The sequence below is a fragment of the Gracilinanus agilis genome, chromosome 4 (assembly GCF_016433145.1).
Source record: "Gracilinanus agilis isolate LMUSP501 chromosome 4, AgileGrace, whole genome shotgun sequence".
NCBI lineage: Eukaryota > Metazoa > Chordata > Mammalia > Didelphimorphia > Didelphidae > Gracilinanus > Gracilinanus agilis.
Window position 1 is genome coordinate 172,889,759 of NC_058133.1, and position 16,130 is coordinate 172,905,888.

Below are 16,130 nucleotides of genomic sequence, written 5' to 3' on the forward strand. Positions count from 1 at the left end.
TTTTATTTCTGGATTCAAACCTTTGTCTTGAACCCATGACTATTTCTTTAAAATATCAGCTTGCTTGAATGTACCTACTGTAAAGCTATTCTCTGATTTCTTTTTTTTTTAACCCTTACCTTCCATCTTAGAGTCAATACTGTGTATTTGGTTCCTAGGCAGAAGAGTCATAAGGGCTAGGTAAAGGGGGTTAAGTGACTTGCCCAGGGTCATACAGCTGGGAAGTGTCTGAGTTCGTATTTGAACCCAGGACCTCCCATCTCTAGGTCTAGGCTCTCAATCCACTGAGCCACCCAACAGCCCCTATTCTCCAATCTTGAAGATGTTTATTTGCTTGAATGTGTCCTTTGTAAAGCTATTTACCCAACCTCTTAAAATGTAAATTTCTATAAATTGGAAGGATCTTTGGAAACCAGAAGACATTTGCCAGATAGACTGTGTCAAGCTCTAGTCAGTGTGTCCCTGGTACATTCGGGGCAGACATGGCTAGATCTCTCTCTATATAACTTTGGGGATGTTTGTCTTGGGTCAGTGACTTGAGGCAGTGCCCCCACATCTCTCTTTCTCTCTCAGCCTCTCTCAATCTCTCTCTCTCCCTTTTTCTCTCTCTCTCAATAAGGCATTTCATTTTAAGTGATGGTTTTCCCTGGTCATGTTTTTAATAGTGGTTAAAGAGGGTATACTTTGACATTTTCAAGGTCCCCTCAATTTCCACTCCACACAGAATTGAATAATTAACGATTACTCTTTGGAGTCTGAATCCATCCAACTTTTTGTTTAGTCAACATCTTTCCATCACCCCTGAGGCAACCCATTTCATTTTTGGACAGCTTTAGTGGTTGGGGTAGCTCATACAGTGGATAGAGTTCCTCTGGGCCTGGAGTCGGAAAGACCTGAGTTTTAATCTAGCCTCAAATCCTTCCTAGCTGTATGACCCTAGGCCAGTGATGGCGAACCTACGGCACAGGTGCCAAAGATGGCACACAGAGCACTCTCTGTGGATACTAGACTGCCCTCCTCTCCCCCAGAGTTCATTACTAGAAAGGCAGAGGGGCTCAGATGGAGCTGCTCTCCTCCTCCTCCCACCGTGCCTGATAACATTTTTTTCACATCCCCTGCCCCTCTGCCCAGCAGCCAATGGGAGCACACAGAGGGTAAGATGGGTGGCTCACAGGTGGCAGAGCTGGAGGGGAGCAGAGTGCTCAGGCCACTCCCTTCCCCTTCTCTACACTTGCTGAGGACATTCCTCACTTCACTAGCCCTTCTACCCAGCAGTCCAATGGAAATGCTTCCTCCCTCCCCTTTGTGGAGTAAGGGAGGGGCATGGCACAGGTTCTCTAGAAGGGGTGAAGTGGGGGGGGAGCTTGGTATTTCATCTCTTAAAGGTTCACCATCATTGTCCTAGGCAAATCACTTAATCCATTTCATCTCAATTTCTTCATCTGTAAAATAAGCTGGAGAAGGAAATGACAAACTGTTCCAGTGTCTACCAAGTGAAAGAGAAAGTGAAATAATACTGAGTGTAACAATTGGTCAAATTTGCTCAAGTTTCCATTTTTCCAGGGGTTTCTGATATGTAAAAACAATCTTCTGTGGACTATGGACTAAACTTAAGAAATGGGAACCTACCCACTGAACCCTGCCCTAACTTCACCAACAGGACCTGGACTGAGAACAATCCTAGGAACCTTTCCTGATAAGATGATGGGTATCTCACCAGGAGAGGTTCCAGAGAGTTCTAGATTAGATAATTGTTATTAGCCTGCCTTCTCCAGACCCCAAAAGTCACTCCAACGAGTTACTGTCAAGAATTTTCAGTTATTTCCTCAAGCCACAATCTGGTTTGTTTGTTTGTTTTTCTTTTTCTCTTCCTCATCTTTCAAACCATAGAAGTTGGCTAATTTCTGTATCTAAGGGGCTCCTCTCCTTAGGAGAGGGGTCCCCACATGCAAGCTCCTTCTGCTGAAAAGAATACATTAAAATACTCTTTGCTTCTTCCTCAGTTTCTAATGTCTTTCTCTCATTCAATTGGCCTCTGGTCCAGTGGGGTCAGACACTTGGGAAGATAATGGGTTGACACCAAGAATACCCCAAATGGGGCCAAAAAGAGTTTGACATAACTGAAAAATGACTGAGCAAATGGTTGGGAAGTTTTTCCAGTCATCCGACCTCAACTGGTCTCTTTACAACTTCCAACCATTGAAATAGAACAAGCCCAAAACTTCTTTTATATTCCAGTCTTCCATCTATATACTACAACATAATTGTACTGTATTCCCTCCATCTCTCCATCCTCCCAGTCTTCTCTTTTTTGTATTAAACATGCTCAGTTCTTGTAACTGGTCTTCATGTGGCATAGACCTTGGCATCTTGATCTTCTCTGGACACTGTAGCTTATAATAATAATGATGATGCTATTGCTGTTATTGATTATGATAATGATAATTAGCATTTACATAGAACTTGAAGGTTTACAAAAAGCTTTATAAATATTAGCTCTTTTGATCCTCAAAACCACTCTGCAAGGTAGGTGCTATTATTATTATCATCCTCATTTTACAGTTGAGGAAACTGAGGCGGAGTTGAAGTGCCTTGCCAGAGGTCATCATACAGCTAGAAAATATATCTGAGGACAAATCTGAACTTAGGTGCTCCTGACTACAGATCCAGCTCTCAATTCATTGTGCTCTAGCTTATTAGTGTCCTTAAACCCAGGATGAAACACTGTAGTCCAGAAGTGATCTGATGAGAGAATTTCACTAATTTATTCCTAGATATTATTATTATTATTATTATTTAAAACCCTTGCCTTCTGTCTTAGAATCAATACTGGGTATTGGTTCTAAGGCAAAACAGTGGTAAGGGCTAGGCAATGGGGTTCAAGAGACTTACCCAGTAAGTGTCTGAGGCCATATTTGAACCTAAGACCTCCTGTCTCTAAGCCTGGCTCTCAATCCACTGAGCCACCCAGCTGCCCCCTATTCCTAGAAATCAAAGATGCCTCTCAGGGCAATCCTCCAACATTAGCTTTTTGGGGGCTGCCACATGTTCCTAAGTAGCATTGAGCTTGCAATCCACTAAAGCCTCCAGATCTTTTTTAATGCAATTTCTTCCATTCTACATTTATGATGTCATTTTGAACCCCTGTAAGATATTTACATTTATTCCTATTGAATTTCATCCTCTTAGATTCACCCAATGCTTGATTAGGTCAAGATCTTTTGGAACCCAACCTTCATCCCGAGTGTCATCCATCTCACTCAGCTTGATGTCATCTGTAATGATGATAAGCATATAATCTATATTTTCCAAAGTCCCTGGTAGAAATGTTAAATAACACAGAGTCAAGCACAGTTCTCTGTGTTGTCCCACTCAGGATGTTTGATCAATCTGAGGTTGAGCCATTAGCCAGCAGTGCTCTTTGAGTCCAGCCACTCCACCTTGTTCTGAATCCTTCTCGTTCTATTTTTTTTGTCTAGTTCACATTTCTCCATTTTCTCTTTGAGGACCATACGACATGCTTTCCTTTTTAAAATGCCTTTCTAAGATCTGAGTAAACTATGCTGAGAGTATTTCTCTCACTTACCAGCTTAGTATATTAGAACTGGAAGAGATCATTGAGGCTGTGTAATTAATCTAGCACTTTCCTTTTCCAAGAGAGCAAAAAACAAGCCTCAGAGAGATGATGTGACTTGCTCCAAGTCACACAAGAAGTTAGCCAATCACTTAATCAATAAACATGTATTAAGCAACCAGAACCCAGGTTACTAGACACCTCTCCCCCCAGTCATATCCTTTTCCACTCACACTTTAGCACCAGGGAGCTCTATTTCCTTGGGAAAGGCCAAGACGGTACCTTTACCAAGTGCCCCAAACTATAAATTCCGTATCTTCTATTTCCAGAGGACATCATCTCTCTCCTTTCTCTTTTTTCTTTCTTCTTTTATTTTTAAAATTCTCATCTTCTGCTTCGGAATCAACACTGAGTATTGGTTCCAAGGCAGAAGGAGAGTAAGGGCTAGGCAATGGGCATTAAGTGACTTGCCCAGATTCACACAGCTAGGAAGTGACTGAGGTCAGATTTGAACCCAGAATCACCTGTCCCTAAACCTGGCTCTCAATCCATTGGACCACCTAGCTCGCCCCTTTATTCCTTTCTCTTTTTACTGTTCTTTCTCTTTACTTTCTTACCCACTTACATACACACTGACTAGTCTGTGGAAGTCTAGAGAAGTGCCTAACACTAGTCCAGAGAGGTCCAGCCAGACACCTAAGATCACACAGCACATCAGTGGGAACACAAGATTAAGGATTTTGTAGCAAGACCGGCAGCTCCCGCTTCCCTGAATTGTTGGGATGGAGAGGGAGGCAGGACTTTCACTGCTCCACCCCTCTCTGCACAGGAGGTGGGGAAGTAGGAAGAGTGGAGCTCAGTGCAGACACTGGATCTCAGGCTGAATATAGAAATAACTTCTCTGGGCTGGCGAGTCACAGTCACTGCGATGGAAGGGGCACATTTCCTGTTTATCTCAGAGATCCCTCACTTTCTGGGTGAAACTTGGGGACTCAAGAAAGCTTTTATCCTTTTTTAAAAAAAAAAACCTTACTTTCTGTCTGGGTAACAATTCTAAGACAGAAGAGTGGTAAGGTCTAGGCAAATGGGGTTAAGTGACTTGCCCAGGGTCATACAGCTAGTAAGTATCCAAGGCCAGATTAAAACCCAGGACTTCCCAATACCAGGCCTGGCACTATATCCACTGTACTACCTAGCTGCCCACTGCTAACCTTCTGTACTACTCCGGCAATCATTCTCATCACCCTCCCTCCTCACCCCATCCCCAATTTTGGATGCCTCTGGGTTGCTAGGCTTCAGAGGGTGAACTCTCAACTTATCATGCCTGCAGTCAAGACACCATGCTACTTCCAGGTTTTCTCCACACTATGCTATCCCTTTCTTTTTCATTCACCCTTTGGGTGTTTTGTCTTCCCCCATTAGAATATAAATTCCTTGAGGAAAGAGACTATCTTGCTTGTATTTTCATATCCTATACTTAGCACAATACTTGGCACATAGTAAGCACTTAACAAATGTTTATCTATCTATCCATCTTCTATCCATCCATCTACCCATTCATTTATCTCACTGTGTCTGTCTGTTTCTATCTATCTATCATCTCTGTCTATTTATCTGTCTGTCTATCTATCTATCTCTCTATCTCTGTCTGTCTATCTCTGTCTGTCTATCTGTCTGTCTGTCTCTCTATCTATCTATGTCTGCCTCTCTATCTTTGTCTGTCTGTCTGTCTATCTATCTATCTATCTATCTATCTATCTATCTATCTATCTATCTATCTATCTATCTATCTATCCATCTATCTATCTAAACAAAGGCATAATGGACCAAAAGGCTTTTGTGTGTAGAAGTGCTTTAAGCTCTATAAAGAAGAGACTTGACAGTACTTCTCTTAGAATGTGTCCTGCTTTCTCTATCTCTCAGCACCTTTCTCTGGTTTTCCCCATCCCTACCTTGTCAAAGACAGATTTTCCTGCTATCTTGCCTCTGTACATAAACACATGCTACCATCTGAAGCCTCTTGGGGAAGGAATTTCTCTTTTCTTGGCTGCACATTACCAAATTGAAGCTGGGTATTCAGGATAGTAATGGGACCAAATACCATGCCACAAAAAGACTGACCAAGGGGCAGCTGGGTGGCCAGTAGATAGAAAGCAGGCCTGAAAATGGAAGATCCTGGGTTCAAATCTAACCTCAGATGTTTCCTAGCTGTGTGACCCAAGGCAAGTCACTTGACCCCAATTGTCTAGCCCTTACTGTTATGCCTTAGTAATGATCCCAAGGTGGAAGGTAAAAGTTTAAAAGAAAAAAAAAAAAGATTGGCCAGTTGAAGAAAATGGGCATATTTCTCCTGAGGAAGAGAATCTTGGGTATGTGTATGGAGTGGGGTAGAGGTCACAAATCACTATCTTCAAGTGTCTTTTTAAGTTTTCATTACTCTCAGCTTCTGTCACCTTTTTTTTTGGAGACTGTGTGTCCCTATCTGGCCCAGACTAGAAGTGTAGTGACCACTCACAGGCCTGATCCCACTGCTGATCAGCTCTGAAATTATAACCTATTTTGAAACCAATCTGGGATGGTTGGACACTCCTTGGGTAGCCAGGTGGCCCCTGAAGGTTCACCATAGTGGAACCAGAGTCAGTGCAGACGCCTCCTCAGCTTTAGCCCTACTGCAGCTCAGGACTGTCAAGCTCAAATAATCCACCAGCTTCAACAACCCTATAACAGGGATTAGTTATGCCACCATGAATGATCTCTGTTACTTTCTAGAAAATGTACGTGTATTGGGGGAAGAAGGGTTCAGAAAAATGGAGGGAACTGAGTGACAGAGAGGGAGTCACAGATTTCTGCTCTACATTAAGAAAAATCTTCTTAATAATTAGAGCTATCTAGAGCTAAGAAAACAATACAAACAACAAATATAAATAGAAAGATCAGAGTTGAAAAAACAATTGAAAGCGAACATTGTTTACATCATATTTCTCAGATAAAAGGGTTTGGTGTCTAAGCTACACAGACAATTTATGAATCTTACACATATGACATATGTACATGTATGACACATGACAGGTGGTACATGCATGTGTATGCATGTACATAGATCACATGTACACACATGAGTGTTCATATACATGCATATCACCCAGAATCTATTCCCCAATAGATAAGTGGTCAGAGGATATGAACAGCCTCAGAAGAAAAATATTAAACCATATGCAAAAGGATGGAAATCACTAATAATGAGAAATACAAATCAAAACACCCTAAGGGGTTTCACTTCACACCTAGCAAATTGACAAAGTTGACAAAAGATGCAAATAGCTGAGTTAGAAGGACTGTGGGAAGACAGGCCCATTGGTGTGCAGTTGATGGAACTTTGAATAAGTACAACTATTTTGAAAAGCAATTTGTGACTAAATTGCTAAAAGCTAAGTGACTAAAATAGCCATCCCCTTTGATCCAGAGATTACACTAGGAGGCGTATACTTTAAAGCAGTGATGACAAACCCTTTAGAGACCAAGTCCCCGAGCTACAAGCCTCACACTGCACGTGAGCATGTGAGCCTTACCCCAGGCAGGGGAGGGAGGCAGCACTCCCACTGGGCCACCGGGCAGAGGGGCCAGCAATGGGAGAAATGTCCTCAGGTACTCATGGAGAGGGAGAGGGGAACAGCCCTCTCAAGCATGCGTGCCATAGGTTTGCCAACTAAAGATATAAAAAAATTCCTCCATGTTCGCAAAAAAGTTTTATAGCAACATTTTTATGGTAACAAAGAACTGGAAACAAAACAGATGTCCACAGATTGGGGAGTGGCTAAACAAATTATAGAACGTGAATGCTATAAAATATGATAGGATGAAAAAAGAGAAACTTGGAAAGATTTACATGAACTGATAGAGAAGGAAGTAAGGAGAGCTAAGAAGACGATATACAATGAACACAATGATGTAAGTCAGGAGATCCATCACCAATAGTGTTAAAAATGGCCAAGAACAAGTATGACTCCAAAGAAGAGACATGAGAAGACACTTTCCTCCCATTTCTTCACAGAGATTATTTGTTATATTAGATGGCTCTCTAGAAGGGGGTAAGGAAGAGTAAAAATACAGGATGAAATTCAGTTTATGTAAAAATAAAAGGTATCAATGAGATGTTTGTTGTTTTTAAACCCTTAACTTCTGTGTATTGGCTCCTTTGGTGGAAGAGTGGTAAGGGTGGGCAATGGGGGTCAAGTGACTTGCCCAGGGTCACACAGCTGGGAAGTGTCTGAGGCCAAATTTGAACCTAGGACCTCCCATCTCTAGGCCTGACTCTCAATCCACTGAGCTACCCAGCTGCCCTGTTTGTTGTTTTTAAATAGAGGAATTTATTGAATGGATGGCCAGGAGGCAGGTGGGGTCCAGGATTTTTATACCTTAAGGGAACAGAGGCTACGTGACCCAGTAAGGAAAGTGGAGAGGGGGACATACAGGGAGGANGGAACAGAGACTACGTGACCCAGTAAGGAAAGTGGAGAGGGGGACATACAGGGAGGATTCCCATATGTGGTGCCTTGGTGTCTACGGGTAGAAGCTCAGTTTTGCATTGTTTTTCTTAATTGATAAGGATAATAAGATGTATTTTTAGACATAATTTGGACTGTCCAAAAGTGTAATGGTGTTAACTCAAAGGGTATGGGATTCCCCTTAATTGGAAGTATTTGGGTGAAAGTTGGATGATGTTTTGTTAAGGATATCACAGAGGAGATCTTAGTTGGACCAAATGTTTTCAGGGGCCCCCTTCTAACACTGAAATTCTCTGAGAGCATGAGAAAGGAAGGAACCATGGCAGAGTAGGACTGGGACTTTGGCCTCTTTTAACTCAGATCTGATTTGTGTGCATGACTGCTCTTGTGCCTCCTTTTCCTCCCCTCTTCTCTTTCCATTTTACCCATAAACCTTTTGGCAGGACCTTCCTGGAATTGATTCCAAATAGGTCAAGATTCAAAAGGATGGGCAAGGAGAGATTTCCCCTAGTGAAGTGATCCTGGTATAAAAAAAAGAGGCCATGTGCCTCTTCCCATTTTCAGGCTTACTGGGGTAGGAAAAAAGATGGAGGCTGGTTAAATAATTAGTCTTTAGTAGGTTTCCGGACTCAATCACACATTTTCCTCATGGGATGTTGGAATAGGGTGAAATGTCATAGGAGCATAGATGGGGAAGCAGAGGGGACTGAAGAAGCCCTTCAGTTTTTAGATGAGAAAATTAAGGCCAAGGAAAGTCAAGAAACTTTCCTATGGTTAACAGGGAATAATCCTGAGCTGTGGATTTTGAATCCAGATTCTCTGATTCCAAAGTCTGTCTTTTTCCCACTATACCTGTTCTCCAGCTTCCTTCTCTCTTCTAGGAACCTGACACTGTTTCAGGTGAGATAGATAATATGTCATTAATGAGAGAGATAAAATGTTAAATTAAGGGCTTACCCTACAGGCACCAAATCTGCCTTTAGAGCCTCTGTTACAAAGTTCAACCTGCTCCTGTTATAGGCAGGAAGGACTCCTTCCAGAATCTGTGCTTCCCAATGGGCCAGCCAGGGAGGAGATGGTTGCCTTGGCTCCATTTATTATAAACCGAGGAGAGAAACAAAAGAACTGAGTCAGAGGAGACTCTAGGAAGTCTTCACACACACACTGGGCAGTGTCTTCCCTTGTCCTCTCGCTTTACTTACTAGAGCCAGAGTGGTGGGAAGGTCCCTGGTCCCAGGGATGGGAGATGATGTCTTCCTGTCCTTACCTGCTAGCCAGCCTCTGGAAGAATGTTTTCCTATCTCTGGGTTGCCCTTATATTTCCTGGCCCTTGGATCCTTCCACCATCATGAAGAACCTAGAGGCTGAATCAGGTGGGGTGGGGAGGAGGGGATTCCTTAGACCCCTTTGGCTGACTAGCAAGTGTCTCTTGAGACTAATCCAAACCTTTCCTGCTACATTTCCCTTTGGTTTCTTCCCTCTTTGCCCTGTAGATACAGAGAGGAGTCAGACTTCCATTTACAATCTATAGTTCTTGAAAGTATAAAGAGAAATCCAAAGTTGTTTCAAAGGAGATGAGGAACGCCACATTTTAGAGGGCTCCAAAGAAGCAGTGGACCCCCAAGGATCAACCAAATCAGAAGCATGGCGGAGTGGGGAGTGGGGGGCTGCCACCCAGTCTTCCTCTCTGCATGGAGTCTGGGGGTGTCTTTACCTGGCCCCTCGGACCTGAGAAGGGAAGCCTAGCCTAATCCTTATCAGCCTTTTATCTGGGGAGATACTATTTCCTGGAGGTGATTCATCTCATCCCAGCAACAGACCTGGAGAAGGGAATGAATGCTACTCCCTTTACCAGGAAGGTCAAGCCGAGGGCCTTTCCCCTAGGCACTGGCATGAAGGAGAGCCCTGGGAGTCTTCCTTCCCTACCTCCTACCCACAAACCCACACTACTGCCCTTTCTGGTTTCTGGACCTTCCCATCTATCTTGCCTATTATTGCCCCATTCATGCCCTCCAGTCCGCTCAGCAATAACTCGGATCCTCCCAGGGGAATTTCTTCTCTTTTGTGATCATTGCAGTTCATGTTTGTCTTTTTTTAGTACTTCCTGGGGACAAAGCACTTCAGATCTAACAAGGAAGTCAGGAGTGATACAAGAACACTCTTAAGGTCTCTCTGAAGGACTTCGGGAAATACTGGCATAGGACCATTCAGCCTGGCAAACCCGTATCCAAGAAAGTGCTGTGCTATATGAGCAAAGCAAAATTGTTGTAGGAGCAAGAAAATATGCAAAATGGCAAAAGAAATATGAAGGTGCAAATGCAGAGACATCTTCATCCCAAATGGCTCTTTGTGCCCTACCTGTGGTAGTATTGGTGCCAAGATGCTGTTGGTCCAATCAGCAATGGCCAGACAGCCAGACAATACATTGACCTAAACATAAGGACGCCATTTTGGTCCTCTCAGAGTACAAACAACCAAAGCACTTCAGTGCATTTAAGTCTCATTTGAGCCCCAACTTTTGCTCCTACCAGGTAGCTGTGCAAATGTTATTAACCCTCACTTTCCATATAGATAATCAATACACATTTATTAAGCCCCTACTATGTGCTAGGCACTATGCTAAGTGCTGGGGATACAAAAAGAGGCAAAAGAGAGTGTATGCCCTCAAGGAGCTTACAATCTAGTCATTTTTGTTGCTCTTGAATCATTTCAGTGGTGTCTGACTCTTTGGGACACTATTTGGGGTTTTCTTGGTAGAGACACTGGAGTGGTTTGCCATTCCTTTTTCAGCCTCTTTTTTGCAGATGAGGAAACTGAAACAAACAGGATTAAGTGACTTGCCCAAGGTCACACAGGTGATAAGTGTCTGATTAGCACTCTATCCGCTGTGCCACTGAGCCACCCACAATCTAAGAACAGCTAGCCTTTCAACTAAGGTCTGTAAAGCACTTTATATACGTGAGCCTCATAACAACCTTTTGAGGTATGTGTTATATTTAATCTCATTTTATAGATGAGGGAAAATGAGGCAGAAAAAGGCCAAGGGATGATTTTGCCCAGGGTCATATAATTAATGTCTGAGGCTAGATCTGAATTCACATGTAGCTTGACTCCAAGATCTGTGCTCTCTCCCCAGTGCTACTCTACTGCCTACGATGAGACCACTGAAATGAGAAGAACTCAAGTACTTTCCAGAGCAGAGCCCCAGCAGGTTTTTTGACTATGAATCTGTTGTTCATTCCCCACTATCAATGAGGCATAATTTCGGTGGAGCTGGAGAACCTGGGTTTGAGTCCTGCCTCTCTCACTACCTTTGTGATCTTTGGCAAATGCCTCCTTCATGCCAGGCACTGTGCTAAGTGCTGAGGATGCAAAAAGAGGGCAAAAGACAGCCTCTGTTCTGGGGGAGCTTCCAGCCTCTCATTTCCCTGTGCTCTCTGAGCTTCAGATGAACTAGATGTGGCCTCTCTCAGCCTTGCCAGCTCAAGAGCTATGATGACCTCGTGGTCCAAAGTCATAGGTGCTTCTTCCTCCACCAAAACCTTTATGAAGGGCTGAGTGCTGGAGAAGCTCACAGGTTGAATCCACAGACCTCCAGACCACAAGATCACTACAATAGTGAGCTAGCCCAGACCAAGGCCAAATAGGAACCTCAATGGAGATGTCTTCTCTAAACACTCCAGAGAGAAAGAGCTTGTTCTGAGCTTGGCTCACCAGCTGTTTTTTCATACAGTACTTTGTAAGGTTGATCCAGTAGGGCCACTCTTCTCCATTTATTACTTCTGTCATTCTCTTGTAGTCATTTCATCTCTGGTAATGTGAGTAGCCCTTGTATCCTTCATTTAAGTCCCCGTGGAGAACAGACCTGAGCTTCTGTTTCCCATGTTGCTGCAAGAAACCTTCCTTAATTGAGATGCCCTCATTCAGGATTCCTAGGGGATTCCAAGCATGAGGGATTGTGTAGAGAAAGGGTATTCTTAGGAAACTCAAATGTGAACAAGAGCATGAGGGAAATGTCTCACTAAAGACTTTGGCCCAGTATGTAAAATATTCTGCTATTCATTTTAAATTATTTCCTTCCTTCCTTCCTTACTTCCTTCCTTACTTCCTTCCTTCTTTCCTTCCTCCCTCCCTTCCTTTCTTCCTTCTGCATTCCTTCCTTCCTTCCTTCCTTCCTTCCTTCTTTCCTTCCTCCCTCCCTTCCTTCCTTCCTCTTTCCCTTCCTTCCTTTCCTTCTTCATTCCTTCCTTCCTTCCTTCCTTCCTTCCTTCCTTTCTTTCTTTCTTTCTTTCTTTCTTTCTTTCCTTCTTTCAATCAATATTAAGTATTGGCTCTAAGGCAGAAGAACAGTAAGGGCTAGGCAATGGGGATTAAGTGACTTGCCCACCTTCACATAGCAAGGAAGTATTTGAGGCTAGATTTGAATGCAGGCCCTCATGACTCCAGACTTAGTTCTCTATCCAGTTATCCACCTAACTGTCCTTTTTCCTTTATTTATTAAAGCAGGTTCTGTAAAACCTTTATTAGTTGGAGGACTTTTGGCATTTGGAAGTGTAAGAAAAGAAAAAGGATGAAACTCATTTCATCCTTTTTCCTTCCTTACAGTTGTAATAACATCTTGCTTTTTCTTAATTAATTCTTTTATTTTCTTTATTGATTAATTAAGAAAATTTTTCTGTGGTTACATGATTCATGTTCTTTCCCTCCCCTCCTCCCACCCCGCCCCTTCCATAGCCAACGAGCATTCATTAATTCTTTTAAAATCTCAGACACATTCTAATATATTCTCTCCTGTCCACAAATTGAACCATTCTTTCAAACAAAGAAAAATAGTTATGCAAAATCAGCATCTGCTTGTGGGTTCACTCACTGACCCATTAGCAAAGCAAACATATCCAAAAGCATAGGGAGCAATCAGGGATGGATTTCAGTCATTCAGTAAACATTTTTCAAGTGTTTACTATTGACCAGGAATTGTGCTAAGGATACAAAAAGAAACAAAAGACAGTCCTTGTCCTCAAGGAGCTCACAGTTTAATGGGAGACAATAAAAAAACAGATTTGTAACACACACACACACACACACACACACACACACAAAAGAGTTACACATAGGATCAATAGGAAATCATTAAAAGAGGGAAGGCACTAGAATCAAGAGGAGTTGGAAAGGGCTTCCTGTAGATGGTGAGGTTTTAGGTGGGTCTTAGAGGAAGCTAGAGAATAGGTGGAGATGCCGAGGGGGAGCCTTCCTGGCAAGGGAGACAGATGCTTGTGTTGCCTTCTGTTATCTGGAACCAAAAGATTGTTCTATGAAACTAACTGGAAGCTCGGCAGTCTTTCTGCACTGCTATCGCTTACCTGACTATGGTCGCCGTATGTTTTGTTTTTCTGTCTTTAATCTATTACTTTACATGAATCTTCCCATGTTTCTCTGGATTCCCAATATGCATCTTTTCTTTCAGCACAATAAAATCTCATCACATCTATATGCCATCAAATGATTCCCCAGTGGTGGATGTCAACTTTGTTTTTGGTCTTTTGAGGTTTTGGGGGGGAGGAGAGTGCCATTAGCTATCAATATCTCTCTATATAGGTTTAAATGGGGCCTTTCTTTCTTTCTTTTTTTTTAAACATTTATTAACATTTATTTTTTAGAAAAGTTAACATGGTTACATGATTCATGCTCTTACTTCCCCCTTCACTCCCCTCCATAGCCCATGCGCATTTCCCCTGGCTTTAACATGTGTCATTCATGGAGACCCATTTCCAAATTGTTGATAGTTGCATTGGTGTGGTAGTTTTGAATCTGCATCTGGGGCCTTTCTTTTTGTCAGTGACTTCCTTGGGGCACTCGCCCAGCACTGGAATCACTGGGTCAAAGGTCTTTCTATTTGAATAGGATTTTATGATTTACAAAGCTCTTTACATATATTATCTCATTTAATCCTCCCAATAACCTTGTTATTACTTAGTAACCTTGTTATTCTCAGGTTTGGACCCAGGCCTGAGAAAACAAATAAATGACAAAGGAAGAGATTTAGAAGGCTAGATAGGCCTCTGCCCTCTGCCCTCTGGACCCCCTTAATCAGAATTGAATCTAGTATCTGAAAAAGGAAGGAGGAGGGATAGATAAGGGGCTGGACTTATGTATGTGAGATATGTGAGAGCAGAGCTGGGATTCGGGCCTAATTGACATGTGGTATTTGGTTCAGAGTCCATGCTGGGGATGCAAACACCTGGGGAGATAAAGGCTTTTCAGTTCAATTGTTCTCCCTCTCTCCCAGTGGAAATCAGGAAGGAAAAGGCCCCACATCATCAAGGGAGAGGCATTGTACTAAATGGGTTAAACATTGTCAGGTAACCCGGTTTGGCCAGAGGCCAAGTGAGAACAGAGGAGCCCCAAACAGCCACAGTGGAAACTGTCCCAGGAGCAGTTAATCCAAACTTTGACTTTCTGATCCCTTCCTTCTCACCATCTGGTCCAACATCTGTTAAATCCCTGATAAGATGCTATCTGAAACTAAGAGTGCAAAGCTCCAGGCAATTTCACTGAATTTTTTCTTTCTGTGATTACACATATTTCTCTTCGGCCTCTCTTGGAGGTTCAAGCCCCTAAGGGCCCAGAATGCCAGGAGAGCTAAGGATAAAGATGGCCCTGATTGTTCCCGGGAGTTATCTTGACTTTTCCCCAGGCAATTGTGTTTTTCCCTCCAAGCCTCAAGCCTGGAGAAAGGAGGAGGAGAAGGAGGAGGAGGAGGAGGAGGGAGGAACATTGTTGGTCATTTATCTGAATCCTAGATGCCCACAGTGCTAGACTTTTGCTACTTTGAGTCCCTGCCCTTTCTTCCTACCTTAAATGAATGCAAGCCTCACAAGCCTTCTTCCTCTCCTATTGTGTGAGAAGGCATTTATTCTGCAGGTTGCAGTGGTGTAAAAGGGCTCCTTGCCTGTGGGCACAGATTCCTTGGAGTGGTATCAGGGCCTGAGGGGTTCACTACCATTCATTAGAATCCCCTACTCTCCATTCCCATAACTGCCACTCTAGTTTAGGCTTTTATCACCTCTTACCTAGGCTATATAATCTATTGGGCCTCTTTTACTCAAGTCTCTCCCTACTCCAATTTATCCTCCACAGAGCTGACAAAGTGATTTTCCTGAGGGGGGACCTGATCGCTTCTCTCTGTCCTACTCAATAAACTCCAGTGGCTTCTTCTTATCTCCAGGATCAAAAAGAAACTCCTCTTTTGGGAACTTGAAGTTTTTCACGACCTGTCCTCTTTCTAACCTCTCCATTCTTCTTACACATAACTTTCTTGACTTTCTCTAAGGCCTGTTTATAGGGTTGTCCCTCACACACATTGGCTTTCCCCCATGTTTAAAATATTCTGCTTTATTCTTTTGGAATCCATGATTTCCTTCAAGGAAACTTTAGCTCAAATGTCGACTTCTGCAGGAAGCCCATTTTGGGTGCTTGTCTCCTTGGTTTTTTTTCCAAAGCTTCCAACCGTGCCTGAGGTTCCCTGATACTAAAAGACCTTGTCATTCCCAATCTCTCAAGCTGTTTTCCTACCTTTCTGCTCCTTCTTTGTCTCCTTTACTGGTTCTTCTTACACATCATGACTTTTAACCCTGCTATTCTTCTAGATTCTACCCTACACCGTCTTCTTCGGCAATTCTCTCTTGGTAACCTCATCCATTTCCATGGGTTTAAGTATAATTTTTAAACAAATGACTCCCAAATCTATATATTTAGTCTCAATCTCTCCCCTGAGCTTTAGTCCTGCAATACCAATTTCCTTTTGGACATTTCAAATAGGATGTCGTGGAGATATCTCAAACTCAACACATCCAAAACTGAGCTCATTATCTTTCCCAAGCCATTCCCTTCTTCCAAACTTCCCTTTTTCTGTCAAAAGCTCCACGGTCCTTCCAGTCTTCTAGGTTCATAATTACTAGAATCTTTACCCTCTCTGGTTCCATATATACATATATCCATATATAGTGACTAAATCTTTCTTTCTACCAGTGGCTTCTTTCTCTCTATTCCTG